The sequence below is a fragment of the Pleurodeles waltl genome, chromosome 7, assembly GCF_031143425.1.
Source record: "Pleurodeles waltl isolate 20211129_DDA chromosome 7, aPleWal1.hap1.20221129, whole genome shotgun sequence".
Lineage (NCBI taxonomy): Eukaryota > Metazoa > Chordata > Amphibia > Caudata > Salamandridae > Pleurodeles > Pleurodeles waltl.
Genome location: NC_090446.1, coordinates 921,624,580 through 921,639,635, shown reverse-complemented (window position 1 = coordinate 921,639,635; position 15,056 = coordinate 921,624,580).

The following is a 15,056-nucleotide window of genomic DNA, read 5'->3' as shown; positions in this document are numbered from 1 at the left end:
ATATTTATCAGGATAATTGTAGGTCAAAACGGATAACGTTGCAATGTGAATTTGTAGAGATAGCACTGAAAAGTGATATAAAGTGTCTTAAGTCTTTAAAAAGCGAACAAAGTCTCTTTCAAGCACAAAGTACCTGGTTTGGAGTGGAAAATCTCCTCAGAGGGCCACAGAAGAAGAGATACGTGGAAAAATGGTGTGTGCGTCGATTTCTCCCCAGCACACACGTACTTGCGTCGTTATTTTTCACACGGGGAAGTCGTGCGTCGTTTTCCGGCGCGCGGACAGTCTCTTTCTGTGGATCGCGGGTATTACCAGAGGTCCCGGGTCTGTGCGTGGATTCTCCTGCTTGTTTTCCGGCTGCGCGTCGTTCTGCCGGGCTGCGCGTCGGAGTTTCGCTCTCACAGCAGGCGTCGCGTCGATTTCTCCTCTGGAGGTCGGGCGGCGTTGTCCTTGCAAGGCCGTGCGTTGAAGTTCCGGTCGTCCCGAAGGTGTCGCGTCGATCAGCATCGGTGTGCGGCATTTTTCTCGCCACAGAACAAGCTGTGCGTCGAAAATTTCACCGCACGAAGCGTCCAAGTGAAAAAGAGAAGTCTTTTTGGTCCTGAGACTTCAGGGAACAGGGGGCAAGCTCTATCCAAGCCCTTGGAGAGCACTTTCACAGCCAGACAAGAGTTCAGCAAGGCAGCAGGGCAACAGCAAGGCAGCAGTCCTTTGTAGAAAGCAGTCAGGTGAGTCCTTTAGGCAGCCAGGCAGTTCTTCTTGGCAGGATGCAGGTTCTGGTTCAGGTTTCTTCTCCAGCAAGTGTCTGATGAGGTAGGGCAGAGGCCCTGTTTCACACCCAAATGTGCCTTTGAAGTGGGGGAGACTTCAAAGAGTGGCTAAGAAGTGCACCAGGTCCCCTTTCAGTCCAATCCTGTCTGCCAGGGTCCCAGTAGGGGGTGTGGCAGTCCTTTGTGTGAGAGCAGGCCCTCCACCCTCCCAGCCCAGGAAGACCCATTCAAAATGCAGATGTATGCAAGTGAGGCTGAGTACCCTGTGTTTGGGGTGTGTCTGAGTGAATGCACAAGGAGCTGTCAACCAAGCCCAGCCAGACGTGGATTGTAAGGCACAGAAAGATTTAAGTGCAAAGAAATGCTCACTTTCTAAAAGTGGCATTTCTAGAATAGTAATATTAAATCCAACTTCACCAGTCAGCAGGATTTGGTATTACTATTCTGGCCATACTAAATATGACCTTCCTACTCCTTTCAGATCAGCAGCTACCACTTCAATACTGTATGAGGGCAGCCCCAATGTTAGCCTATGAAGGGAGCAGGCCTCACAGTAGTGCAAAACGAATTTAGGAGTTTTACACTACCAGGACATGTAAACTACACAGGTACATGTCCTACCTTTCCCCCACACAGCACCCTGCGCTAGGGGTTACCTAGGGCACACATTAGAGGTGACTTATATGTGGAGAAAGGGGAGGTTTAGGCTTGGCAAGTACTTTTAAATGCCAAGTCGAGGTGTCAGTGAAACTGCACACACAGGCCATGCAATGGCAGGCCTGAGACAAGGAAAAGGGGCTACTTAAGTGGGTGGCACAACCAGTGCTGCAGGCCCACTAGTAGCATTTAATCTACCGGCCCTAGGCACATATAGTGCACATTACTAGGGACTTATAAGTAAATTAAATAGTCCAATCAGGTATGATCCAAGATAACCATGTTTAAAGGGAGAGAGCATATGAACTTTAGCACTGATTAGCAGTGGTAAAGTGCGCAGAGTCTAAAAGCCAGCAAAAACAGTGTCCAAAAAGTGGAGGGAGGCAGGCAAAAAGTTAGGGGTGAACACCCTAAGGCTGTCAGGTCTAACAACCACTATGACGTATTTGTTTACATTAATGTGTGTACCTGCGTGCAATGCATATGTCACCAGTAATTTATGTGTAAGAGGCTGCCTCAATGATAGCTCTCCTGTCATTGATCCTGTTAGACTTGGCATCCTTGGTGTGGTCTCCCCTAACTTTGTGCCTCTGTTTCCCAGGTTGTTGATGTGTGCTGGATTCTGTTTTTGCTGTTTGTGGTACTTTGGGCACTGTTAGTGCGTCAGAGCCTTGATAAGTAAACCTACAAGGAGACATGCCTAGGTCGATGAACCTTTGGACCACGTTCGAGGACTTCCCAGTACAAGATGTATTTTTGGCATCACAAGTCAATAGATCAATAACCCAATCAATATTCACAGTAATTTAATCAACAAGCTAATCAATAACATTTAATAAGAATTCAATAAGTTGAACACACCATGACCATTCAGTCATGAATAACCACACCAATTTAGTTAAGTGTTAGGATATTTATTTACCTATTGGTTACAATCTAATGTCATTTCTGTTAATCTCAGTAGCAATCAATCTCATTAGAAACTCATCTAATTAGTACCTAGAACGCAGTTAATCAATGCATAGAGAATATCCAATCAGTATTTAGGCATATCATTAATATGAAACAACTGAAAAGATTCCTTAATATGTGATTCAACAAAGCAAGAACTCAGTTATTTGTCTATTTGCGTCAGATATTTGTGAACACCTTAACTAACCTCAGATTAGCATCAGCATGTTGGGCTTCATGCAAAACATTTTAACAAACATTTGGAAAACATCTAACAATGGACTCTGTCAAAGAGCAGTTGGTACCTAGAAAGAAAAGGTAAAAAGACAATTAAAATTTTGCATCAGATAGTTACCAATCCAACAGATCATCAAACAGCGTCAGTCTTCGTCCTCAGGGCATCAGTTGATTCACCATCAGCAGAGACAGGGCAGGGCACAGTCTCAATATAGCATAGCTGAGGAATAGGACCTTCCCTCATATGGAGGAGAAGTAAGTATAAGTAAGAAACGGATTGAGGATAGTTTAAGGTAACAGGAAGAATAAACGGCAAAGTTTCAAAAGAATGGCCTCTACTCCTTGGGTTGTGCGGTTAAATCAAAACTGTCTAATCTGCCCTTAATTTCTCATTGGGCAATAATTAGTGCATCATTTTCTCTGTCCAATAATTTTCCACGCACTTCACCAGAATTTTCCACAAAAAACAGTTCTCATGTCACTGATTGGCCCATGTTATTGACGTCTTCATCGGTTGGAATGTCAGGTAAGAAAAGTTACACTTTATGCTCCAGTCAGTGGTTCCATTGTTTTCTCCTACTCCAGGCAGCCTTGCACCTGATACGAATTACACTGTTGCATTCAGCAAGAATGTCTCCTTGAGCAAGTCGGGTCTCATGAGAAAGAATTTACAACGGCTACACACACATAACTTCTGGAAAAGTACAGCTTTGTGTCCTTCAGGAAAACAGCACATTGCACGTTAGAAAATGCAGTTTAATATGAGACCAGGCGGTTTAGGCCCAGACCCTCGCTAAGCTAAGGCCTAATGATTAATGAGCAAACTCCTAATACATGACTTTAATTACAGTAGGTTAATACAAATTCAAAACATTCGTACATAATTAATTCATCATTAATAAGTTTAATTAGTCTTCGTATACATTGGTAGCCACTCCCCGTGGGCACATTTCAAACGTGTGCATTATTTTCTGTGTTAACACATTTTCTATGCAGCTTCATCACACAATATAGTGCAAGCTTTTCATGTTAATATTAATTTTAAAAGACACACTCCACCAATCCCTCCTCTGATGACTCTTGTCATCACACAAAACATTTCTTAGAATTTTACATCCTAAAATTCCCTCATCTCAATCTCTTCCCTTATTGGCTTTCCCTTTGATTTTGCCCTAAACAATTTTTCCCTTTGTTTTTCTTCCCTCCTCTTATTATTTTTCGCCATCTTCAATTTTATTCTCTTACTAATTTTGCATGCCACCCACAATCCGAATAAGCAAGCTATAACAATCAATATCCCCTGTACTATTTTAGACAATATCCCATGCCAAATGTTACTAAGCCAATTTCCCACTGAAGCAAATCCTTTCCCAACCTTTTCCCAAACACCTGGTTCTTTCAATTCTTTCAAGTCTGTACTATCCTTAGTCAAGTTAGTAAGCATACTTCTAATCTCATTATTATTATCTGGTATATAAGCACAACAATGACGCTCATTGATCATCTTACAAACTCAGCCATTTTTCGCTAAAATAATGTCTAAAGCAAGCCTGTTTTAAAGAGTCATAGCCCTCTCCACAGCAAGTTCAGTATCCATCAGGAGTATAGCCCCTGAAACATTTGTCACCATGTTATCCACAATAGTAGACAACTTTTGAATCTTTATGGAGTTTAAGATAACTCCCACTGAAGGAATTATCGCCCTAAATATGTCTCCTACTACGCCAGCAGCAGTTTCTCTCTTCTGTCTAGTACAAAATAATTCAGACAATTTCGGAAACATTTTCAAATCGCCAAGTTGATATATCTTTGGGAAAACTATCCCCAAATAACATGTCCCATACCATCCCTTCGGAAGACGGTAATAAGCATTAAGCCCACATATGTAATAGATCCCTGGGATCGCAGGATCCTGTCCATTTAACATGAACGTCCATTTACTCTGAAACAAAAACACATGCTTACATTCACTCATTCCCACAAACACATTGTCATAATATGACTTCGGCCTAGATATGCAAAGCTTCCCTACGTGTAGTGCATCTAAAGCTAGCTTCCCTTGTTCTCTAATCGCACCATAACCTTCTCTACTGGCAAAAGCCCGCTGCTGCAATCCTTTCTCTAATTTAAACCTTTAATGCTCTTCTATCTTCCGTGTGATCTAAAAAGCTTTTCTCTACAGGTGTAAGCAAGCATGTCAAGTTATTACGGTGTGCATAAGATGTACTAATTGTTAATGTCGCCTCAAAGAATCCTTTAACTAACTTTACAAATGCTACTAGTGGGCCTGCAGCACTGGTTGTGCCACCCACATTAGTTGCCCTGTAAACATGACTCAGACCTGCCACTGCAGCGTCCGTGTGTGCAGTTTTAAACTGCCAGTTCGACTTGGCAAGAGTACCTACTTGCCAGGCCTAAACCTTCCCTTTTTATACATGTAAGGCACCCCTAAGGTAGGTCCCGGGTAGCCCCATGGGCAGGGTGCAGTGTATGTTTAAGGTCGGACATATACTAATGTGCTTTATAAGTCCTAACAGTGAAAAACTGCCAAATTCGGTTTTCACTGTGCAAGGCCTATCTCTCTCATAGGTTAAAATGGAGGCTGCCTTTAAATAATATTAAAGTACAGATTCCCTTTGGGAGAAGATAGAAAAGTGGAGATTATGGTCTCCGAACTCACAATTTAAAAATACATCTTTGATGAAGGTTGTTTATGGACTGTGTGTTTGAAAATGCCACTTTTAGAAATTAGGCATTTTCTTGATGAAACCGTTCTGTGACTCTGCCTGTTTGTGGATTCCCTGTCTGGGTCAGTTTGACAGTTGGGATGTTTGCACCTCTCCTCTAGACAGTGACACAAAGGGAGCTGGGGTGTATCCTGCATATCCTGATGGGCCTTCTGGGCTGGAGGATTCACTTACAACTGAAAGGGCTGTGCCTGCCCTCACACAATGCAGTCTCCAACCCTTGATGTGTGCCTGGGGCCTGGCCTGGGCAAGGCAGGATCTTACAAACAAGAGAAACTTTCCATTGAAGTTTGCCTACTTCAAAGGCAGAAAGGGGTACAAGTATTGGACCCAAAACCCCTGAAAATTAGATCACTTCTGGAATCAAGAGAAACCTCTGCAAAGGAGAAGAGCTGGAGAGCTGAGGAGAAGTGCTGCCCCTGCCTATGACTGTGCTTTGTTGGGCTATCCTGCCGTTGCTGATTCTGTCTGTGAACGGGGACAAAGACTAGACTTTGTTGTGCATTCCTGCTTGAGGAGAATCTCCAAGAGCTTGAACTGAGCTTTTGTTGAAGTCTCAGGCCCGTCAAAGATTTCCTCTGCAAGCACCTGGACTCTCTGCTGAGACTCCTGCCCTGCCAAGTGGTGCCTTATCCAGTCCCTGGGCCCTTGAAAGGTGATGTTGGGAGACATGAACTGAAAATCCACCAATAGAACACCGTGCAGGGAAAGTTTTGACACACCTTCCGCAATGTGGCTGATAAACAACGCGCTGCCGCCTTTCCAGCTGAAATAGATGCTCCACCTGCATCACGGCTGAAAGATCGAGTCATCGTGGCTGGAGAAACGAGGTGCAACACCTGCTCACAGAGGCTGATAGTGCAAACCCCACGCAGCACAGTTTTCTGATATCATGCAACCGGATTTCCCACACATCGTCCCTAGGCGTCAAAGTCAATGCTACTCTACGTGGATCCGTGGTGGCCCATGCAAAAATCAACGCATCGCTCCCCTTTGCGAGAAAAATAAATGACGCATCGTCGACCCGACCGGAGAAGGAAACGACGCACGACCTCACTTGCAAGTAAGGAATCAACATATTGCTACCCTTTTCTGACACATGCTCGCCTGTGCGGCTTTATTTTTTAGGCTAACCAGGTACTTTGTGTAACAACAGAATTCTTACTGCTTTCTAAGGATTAAGACTCATTCTTTTGAAAATTCATATCTTGTCTTGTGTATGTTGGATTTCTGTCGTTTCGATCTTGTTTGATTTAGATAAATATTACCTATTGTTCTAAACTGGTGTGGTGTCCATTTTGTAGTGTTTCACTGCATTACTGTGTGTGTTGATACAAATACTTTACACATTGCTTTTGAAGTTAAGCCTGCCTGCTCGTGCCAAGCTACTAAAGTTGTGAGCAGGGGTTAACTGAGTGAGATTCTCCTTCACCCTGACTAGAGTGAGGGTCCTTGCTTGGACAGGCGTAACCTATTAAATTATTTTAGTCATTTTCAGTCAACATAGGATCTAAAATGTTCCGCCTTTGCAGGTAAATGGCATCCTCCACAGACAAAACACCTACGCTCATTGCATTTCCATGACCACAAAAAGACAACTATGCCAACCAAAGACCCCATTTCTAACAGATCCCAATGCAGAACGAAGGAAACTCTCGCAGATTTGACAACAACCTGTCTACAGCAGCCAACCCAGAACACAGTGGGCTGTGTGCCAGTGACTGTAGGATGATAGGTTCCGTGGTGTCGCGGTTCGGACAACCCTTGAATAGTATCAAATTTTGTCTCCTTCTTTAAAAGCACACTGGACTGCAGTCACCTAATTCCTAGAACTAGATAAGAGCGTCCCATGCAGGCCCTGAATTAGGAGTGTTCCATCACACCCGACGTGGGTAATTATGTGCGCCTTGCCCTTTTCGGCGGTACTTAGAAGCTACTCAAGCTCTTAGGAACCCCACACCCGGGTGAGTTTGGCCTCTTGTAGTGCTTTCTCTCTAATGCATGTCTGTCTTCCTTCACATTCTGTTTCTCAATGCACTCCGCCATCAAAACAAACGGTTGTTATTTTAACGGGCTGAAATGAGGCTATTTGGGAAATGGCAAACACAAAGGCGAGGAAATTATTCCTTGAGCAAGCTCTGACAAGCCAGCACAGCGGAGAGCACCTGCTCCGAATGACATGCCACGTGTCTTATCTTGCATAACGGGAACAGAGCGCCTGCCTTCTCTCCCGTGCTTCCTGGGAGTGTCATATTACGCATCTTGCTATCTGATGTTCGAGTGGCGCCGTGAGACACCTGTATGACCCAGAACAATCTATCCAGGACACATTTCAAGCCTAATTCTCTGTGTATCGGTTTGTCTGGCGTTGCAGGGGTTGAGCTGAAAAGATGTCTTCCCAATGGTTTCTTGCCGTTGCCATTACTTCACTATTCTCCCAGCTGAGGCAGGAACCAGCTTCAGCTGGAAGACTACCTCCTGTTTGATAACTGAAAGGTTTACATTTGGAGTCAGGGATGGAGACCACGCTGGCATTTGAACACTTCCGGATAGATAAAATAATGGGGTGTTGTTGGCATCTCCTCTTTGCCTGCGGTTCAGTAGGATCTGTGATAATGCTGGGGGCCTAGAGCTCTCTGCCTTTTATCGGGGGCAGTGCTGTAGTTATGTGAATTGTGACTATGAACACAAGCAGAAAAGAAAGAGGGCTAGACAGCCTCTGCCTGCAACCTCCGTGTGGGGATGCAGTGGGGTTCAGGGGTTGAGAACGTTGCACATGTTCACACCTGCCTCTGGCCACAGAGAAGCCCTACTATGTGGCTGTTATTGTTGGTTGGCGCTTGTAGAGCTAGAAACTTGGGGGCTTAGCTTTACAAATGTCGAAGCTAAACAGCAAGGGCTGCACTAGAACGGGCATTCATGCAGAAAATTGAGATTTGCTAACTAGTGTCACCTTAAGGATTTTCGGGGGCTGGGCAAGAAATATTTTCGGGGTCTCTGTTTACAACAACTTAGAATGTTACTCCTCCTACAATATTGAATTATATGTCGAAGTGTGAGATATAGACATAGACAGAAGTGAGCAAGAGAGAAATGTAACTTTCCCATGGGACCCTTTGGTGGTTTGTGGCCCTGGTTAATTGTCCAGTTTGCCCAGGCCTTAAAACGTCTCTGAAAAACCCATGCAGCTTGAACCTTGCGGTGCCCTCCAGGAAGATGCATGCCTTCAGAAACAAAATAGCATCAGGTCACTTAACTACTGAACTTGTTTACCGTTACACTGCTTGCTCTGGGAACATGAACAGTACATCGGCCTGCATCCACCTCTTCATGAGAATAATTGCGGCAATGCATTTCCTGACTTAACTTCGCACAGAACTCTGATTTGGAGCTGTTGCAATGGGGAAAGGCATCAAGTGCTGAGGTGGTCCTAGTGCTTCAGTTCCGCTTTTTTCTGTAATTATAGATGGAGTGCAACCTGTGGGACAGAAGGACTGTTTAGTGGAGCATTTCATTATTTTAGTCATTTTCAGTCAGCATAGGATCTAAAATGTTCCGCCTTTGCAGGTAAATGGCATCCTCCACAGACAAAACACCTACGCTCATTGCATTTCCATGTCTACGAAAAGACAACTATGATTTGTGTGTTTCCAAGAAACCCATTTCATAATTATCTTAAACACCGACGTAGGGGTGTGTAATATGTCCCCTCTGTAAGTGGCATGTAAAAAAATCATCTTTTTGTTGTCCCTGCTAGCGAAAGGTGAAATGGATTCCTTGCAGATCCGCCAGGTTGTTCCGCATCACCATGTGAGACAAAACCTTTACACAGTAGCAACGTTTTGGGGACAATACATATGAATTTCTCTTGCGGCACTCCACTGTTGCATTAGTTGCTTATGTTCATCAGAACTACTTTGGCCGTGTTTCAAGTTTTTTCCCTTGTTTTGGTAGTTCTGTAATGTCCCTCATTGGTGCTAGGGTGATATCTTAGGATATTTGTCACCTTAGGTTCTAAGCGTGATTTGCTGGACTATAATAAAGAACATTTGGGGTACGTCTGAGCAGTGCATAATTTGTGCTTGTTGTTTCTGGTGCTGAGCACCGGCACACTTATTTATGAGGGCCGGGGCTTATTCTTATGCCTCAAGCATTTGCTGCGAGCAAAAGACACATATGGGAAAGTTGGAGGAAGGGGAAAACGAAAAAGCGTCATAAAGGGAGAAAGTAGAAAGAAGCAAGATGAGCTGAAGGGGGAGGGGTGGCCGTAAATGGATTGAAGAGGCCCGAAATGGCTTCAGGATTACGCTGCCTCAGTATTCAGTGCTGGCAGATGCAATTACAGCAGGCTCGTGTTTAAGAGAAGGGCTTTGAGTACCGGCACCTCTTAATTTACAAATTAAGCACTGCGTCTGAGTCTATTCACTTATTCATTACAGTCACTTATAGTGCTTCAGATCTCACTGTACCAAGGAATTAGAAAGGCCTGCTCATACTCATCATGGAAACACTACTCACATAGGTTCAAAGCAAGGACAACATTCTCCCAACCACATACCCTAAAAGGTGTTGCAAGTTACTTAAATAAGCAATCCACTTGTTTTCTTTTGTGAAAGGCATGCATACATCATGCCTTTTCCAGTGTTTAGCCCACCTACACAGAACCCGTAATCTACTGAAAACATACAAGGCTCCATGTTTTCAGCATGGTTTCCGGTCTACTTTATCCTTTTATTTTCCACACAGTGCGATTTCCATTTTCAATTTCAGCACGATTGCGCTGCATTTTACATAGCGCGATCATTCTTAGTTTTTTTCTTTTAATTTGTGTGGCAAGAAACATCCGGTTAGGAGCTTACAACGCTAATAGCTCTAACTCGAGAAAAAAAGAGACCCGTTGCATTACAAATGATTGTTTCATTTTGTTTTTTACTTCCTGCATGTACTTATGCACATCTGCAATGGCACACCTGCAATGGACTATCTCCTGAACTGGCTCTGGCTGACGTCATGAGCTCTAGGCAGAAAATAGCACATCAGGGCACCAAGATTCTAGAGGTTGATAGTACCAAGTCAAGGAGGCATTCAACTAGTACTAGTTTTATAGGCTATAATGGAATTGTAAAATGGCGGACAGGATATCCGTCACATTTGTGATGGAGTAACCCAATCTGCCAAACTCTGAATCAGGCCAATAATCTGCTTGGCCAGATCTTACTGTTGACTTCCCTGATATTAAAACAAACATTGCCTGCACAAGCTCAAAGACAGATTCTGTTAAATAGTTCAAAATGCTTCTATAGCGTGTGTTTACAAGCACAAAACAGCCGTGTTTGCAAACATGGGCCACTTTTATAACTATCTAATTCCCTAATGAGGGCACTTTTATTTTGGTGCCCAGAACTTTTTTTCTGTCGAAAACACCACCACTACCAGTGCCAAGCAACTCTAGCTTGCAGCAGTGAGCCACACCTGAAATCTTAGACCTCCAGGTTCCTTACAACAGGAAGCTCCATCAAGTTGAATAGCTCAATACCCTCACCAATAAGATGTTTGCTGAATACTTGTCATCATTTTCCTTTGTAAAGAACACATGTTTTAGGCATATAGTTGCTTTCTTGACACCACACAAGCATATATCAAGTCATCATTACTTTTTGAGGATAACAATTCCAGAAGTTTGCCAGCTGTTAGTGAGCACAGTACATTCACCAGTGAGCAATGTGGAACAAGAATATGTACTCTTGACCATGGACACTAGGAGACATGCAAAGCATTGACAACATGGCTGCCATGGTGCATTGGGTGCATTGCTGCTACATGTTTTTCTCTGTCATCCTTGATGTTAAGTGATACTCAGTCCTTAGAGTTTTGATGGTTTCATAATCAGAATCCAGATCTGAAGGCCAAGTTGAAGGTGTGGTTCATGAGTAGTTGCCTCATTCCTTAGAATTGAGTATTGTTGTAGCTGTCAGTGGTAGCAATGACATTGCTGCTCTGAAACCGTTTTGCTTATGCCCTGAATCTCACTGTCAGCCACTACCTGAAGGATAGTGCAATTGCAGAGAAACTGGTTTGTGCACACAAGATATGCTCACATTTCAGCCATTCCAGCACAGAGTAAAATGGTGTGAAATCCTCCCTAAATGTGCAATCTTCTGGACTACTAAAGGAAGCCCCTCCACATGGGAAGTCAATGCTCTATTTCCCGGAGTACCTCTTGGAGCAACGACTTGCTGTCTTAGATTATTCTATGACAGCACAGCTCCTAAGGGCTCTGGATGCACAGACTGCAAAACAATCACGGAGTTGGTCATTTGGCTTCTTTGTAAAGAGCGGAGACGTATTGAGGTGGCCACAATTAGGGTGAGCAGACTTGACATTGTGCTCAGCAAGATTCTGTTTTGAATACATATCTCAAAGACCGGTATGAAACGAGAGCTTTAGGGAAGCCAATGCTGTACCAGAAGAAAAAAAAATAAGGTATGGCCGCCACCTGCAAGGTAAGTGTGGACATGCTCAGTTACCCTGCAACCAGCATCCAGTCAGAGCAGATGCTTAATGCTACCAAGGCATAGTGATTGTTTTAAGGACCTGCTTAAGGGTGGACATTTTAGAGAGACTTACCTTTCTCATGATAAATAAGCATCTAACACTAGATTTCTTTTTTTTATTTTTTATAATTGTTTTTATTCACATTTTGTCGTGGTGTAAGTACAGACAACAACTTGACATTGACAGTTTCTTATCATATCATATGCCAATGTTATTTGCTTCCCCAATACACATTTTAGGGTCTATTATTTGTATAATTTATGATACCTTATCCCTACGTCTGTGTCTCGCTTTTGCACGTTCTCTGCTGTGTATTTGGGTATAGCCTCCCCCGGTAGCATCTGTCATGTACTATGTTGTCTCTCACCTCCCCGTTCAACTATCTTAACCAAGCCCTGAACAACGTATAAACATGATGGCGCGCATGGGGGCATGCTAGGGATAGTTGTTGTGTGATGTCGGGGTGGACCCACGCCAGGGAAGGGGTCCGGCTCTCAACTCCATCCTCATCCCTTGATTGGCCTATCCTTGTGTCAGTGGTCACCCCAGTTGCTGTTTAACTACTCTCCCAATCCGTTCAATACGAGGTCTGTGGAGGCCTGTATCTGATTCTAGCTTCTCATTACACCGCCCCCCATCTATCGTGGTCCTGGCCCTTTCCTCACAGTCCACGCGACCTACATTGCAGTTTTTTGTCTTCTATATCTCAACATTATACTTTAGATGTCAGTCGTCCCCTCCTCCGTGTCTCCTTCTCCCTTAACTATACGTTCCCATTTCATCAGTATTTCTTCCCACGCCGGAGCAATGGATGTCAGTCTCAGGCCCCGCGCCTCTTCGCACTTTAGGGCTTGTAATTCAGCTCTGACCCATTTCAACCCGTCTCATCTCCATTCAGCCAGGGAAGGGCTCCTGGGTGACCCCCTGCCATGTGCAATTAATCTCCTAAATAGGACCGGCGCCAGGTCTAGGAAGCGTTCATTTACCCTCCCCATTACTAAGCCAGTTTTCAAGGCCAGTAGAAACATAGCTGGGGTCTGGGTCATCTCCATCTCAAGCAATTCTTTCAGTTCGGACACCACCTCTACCCAGCCCCTCTGAGTATCGGGACAGTGCCATACCATGTGGTCAATGTCAGCGTCCAATTCGCCACATTTGGGGCATGTCCTGGGGGCTCCTCCGTATATTAGGGTCAGTCGATGTGGAGTAAGGTACGTCCTATGTATATAATTGTATTGGATATATCTTAATTGTGTGTTCCTCGATACCCCCTGCGGGTGTGCCAGTCCTTTCTGCCATTCCGAGTCCGAGAGATCCCTGCCCAAAGCCCTCTCCCATCTTTCCCTTTTGGGTTGTAGTGGGTCTAATACGCTTCCGACCAGCTTAGTTATTAAGTGAGCACCGTCTCCTGCTGTCAGCAGGAGGTGCAACAATTGGTGTGTGGTGGGCTCCGCGTTAACCGTGTCCCAATGCTTCTTTAATTATGTGTCAACCTCTGACACAGGAGGAACTGTCCACTCTGTACCCCTCTGCTATCCATCAAGTCCGTGAATGGTCTCAACACCCCATCGCGGAAGAGGTCTCCAATTGTCTCCACTCCGCCTTCACCCATGCTCTTAGTCCGGTGCCCTTTCGGCTCCCGTCCACTGTGTCTAGTAGTAGTACCAATAATGGTAGTCCAGGCGAATAAGCCGGTCCTACACACACCCGTCTTGTGCATCTTCTCCAGCAGGCCAGGCCCACTTTTGTCATTTTACTTTTTTCTTGGGGTTCCACCTTTTGGTGTATCATTTGCGCTATGATCTCATCGCAGTTTGTTTTGCCGCTGGTGGTGCATCTGTCTAGTCGGTTTCCTCCCGCTAACCACTTGGAGGCCCATTGTAACTGGCACACCAGATAATAGAATTCGAAGTCTGGGAAACCGAGTCCTCCCTCAAGCGCTGGCCTGCAAGGAACTGTGAGCGCTGTGCGCCTTCAGCCTCCATCCCACACCAGTTCCCTGAGCAAAGTATTCAGCTCCATAAACCACGACACAGGGATCACCACCGGAAGATTAACGAAATAGTAGAGGAGGCAGGGCAACATAATCATCTTAGATAATGATATTCTGGCCATTATCGGCAATTTCAGTTTCAGCCAGAACTTAACCGAGGTCCGGAGGGAGGAGAGCGCCTTCCCCAGGTTCCCATCTCGGAGGTCTTTAACATCATGGAACACTTGTATACCCAGGTATTTGAAGGTATGTGGTGCCCACACCACTTCCCCAGGACACGAGGAGGGGCGGTCACATCCCGTAGAGATAGGGAAGACAAATGTCTTGCTCCTATTGAGGCGTAGTCCCGACATGCCCCCGAAGCAGTCCAATATTTGTAGGGCCCAAGGCAGTCCAGTCTCCCCATCTCTGAGATAGATTAGGACATCATCGGCATAGAGTTAAACTATGTGTTCGGGTTGTCCCCACGCCACTCCCTTGCCCGCTCACTCCATCCGTAACTGAGCCGACAGGGGTTCAATAGCCAGGGCAAATAATAGTGGTGACAGCAGGCAACCCTGCCTGGTACCTCTGTATATGGGGTACGGCTCCGAGATCGTCTTACCCGTTCTCACTTGCGCCAGTGGGGTTGTATACAGTAGGTCCACCCATCTCACCTATTCTTCCCCTAGCCCCATCCTGAGCATCACTGTTCGCAGATAGTCCCATCAAACTGAATCAAAGGCTTTCTCAAAATCAATTGCTAGTAGCGTACCAGCTGGAGGTCTCTCCGTCCTAGGCATCTGCAATATTGCAAAGAGGCGTCTGAGATTCAACGATGTGCTACAGTTCAGGACAAACCCATTCTGGTCCGCATGGACCAACATGGGTATATGTTGGAGCAATCGATTAGCTAGGATCTTACTGAGGATTTTAAAATAACTGTTCAGCATGGATAGCGGGCAAAAATCAGAGATGGATGCCTCACCCTATTTCAGTTTGGGTAAGGGCACTACCAGGGCCTCTCTAAGCGAGTCTGGTAGTCGACCGCGGCGTACCGATTCTGCATATAATTCCACCAGATGGGGCGCCATCAGTGCCATGTACTTTTTGTAAAAGTCCATTGGGAGACCGTCTGTGCCAGGTGTCTTCCCAGGGGCCACCTGT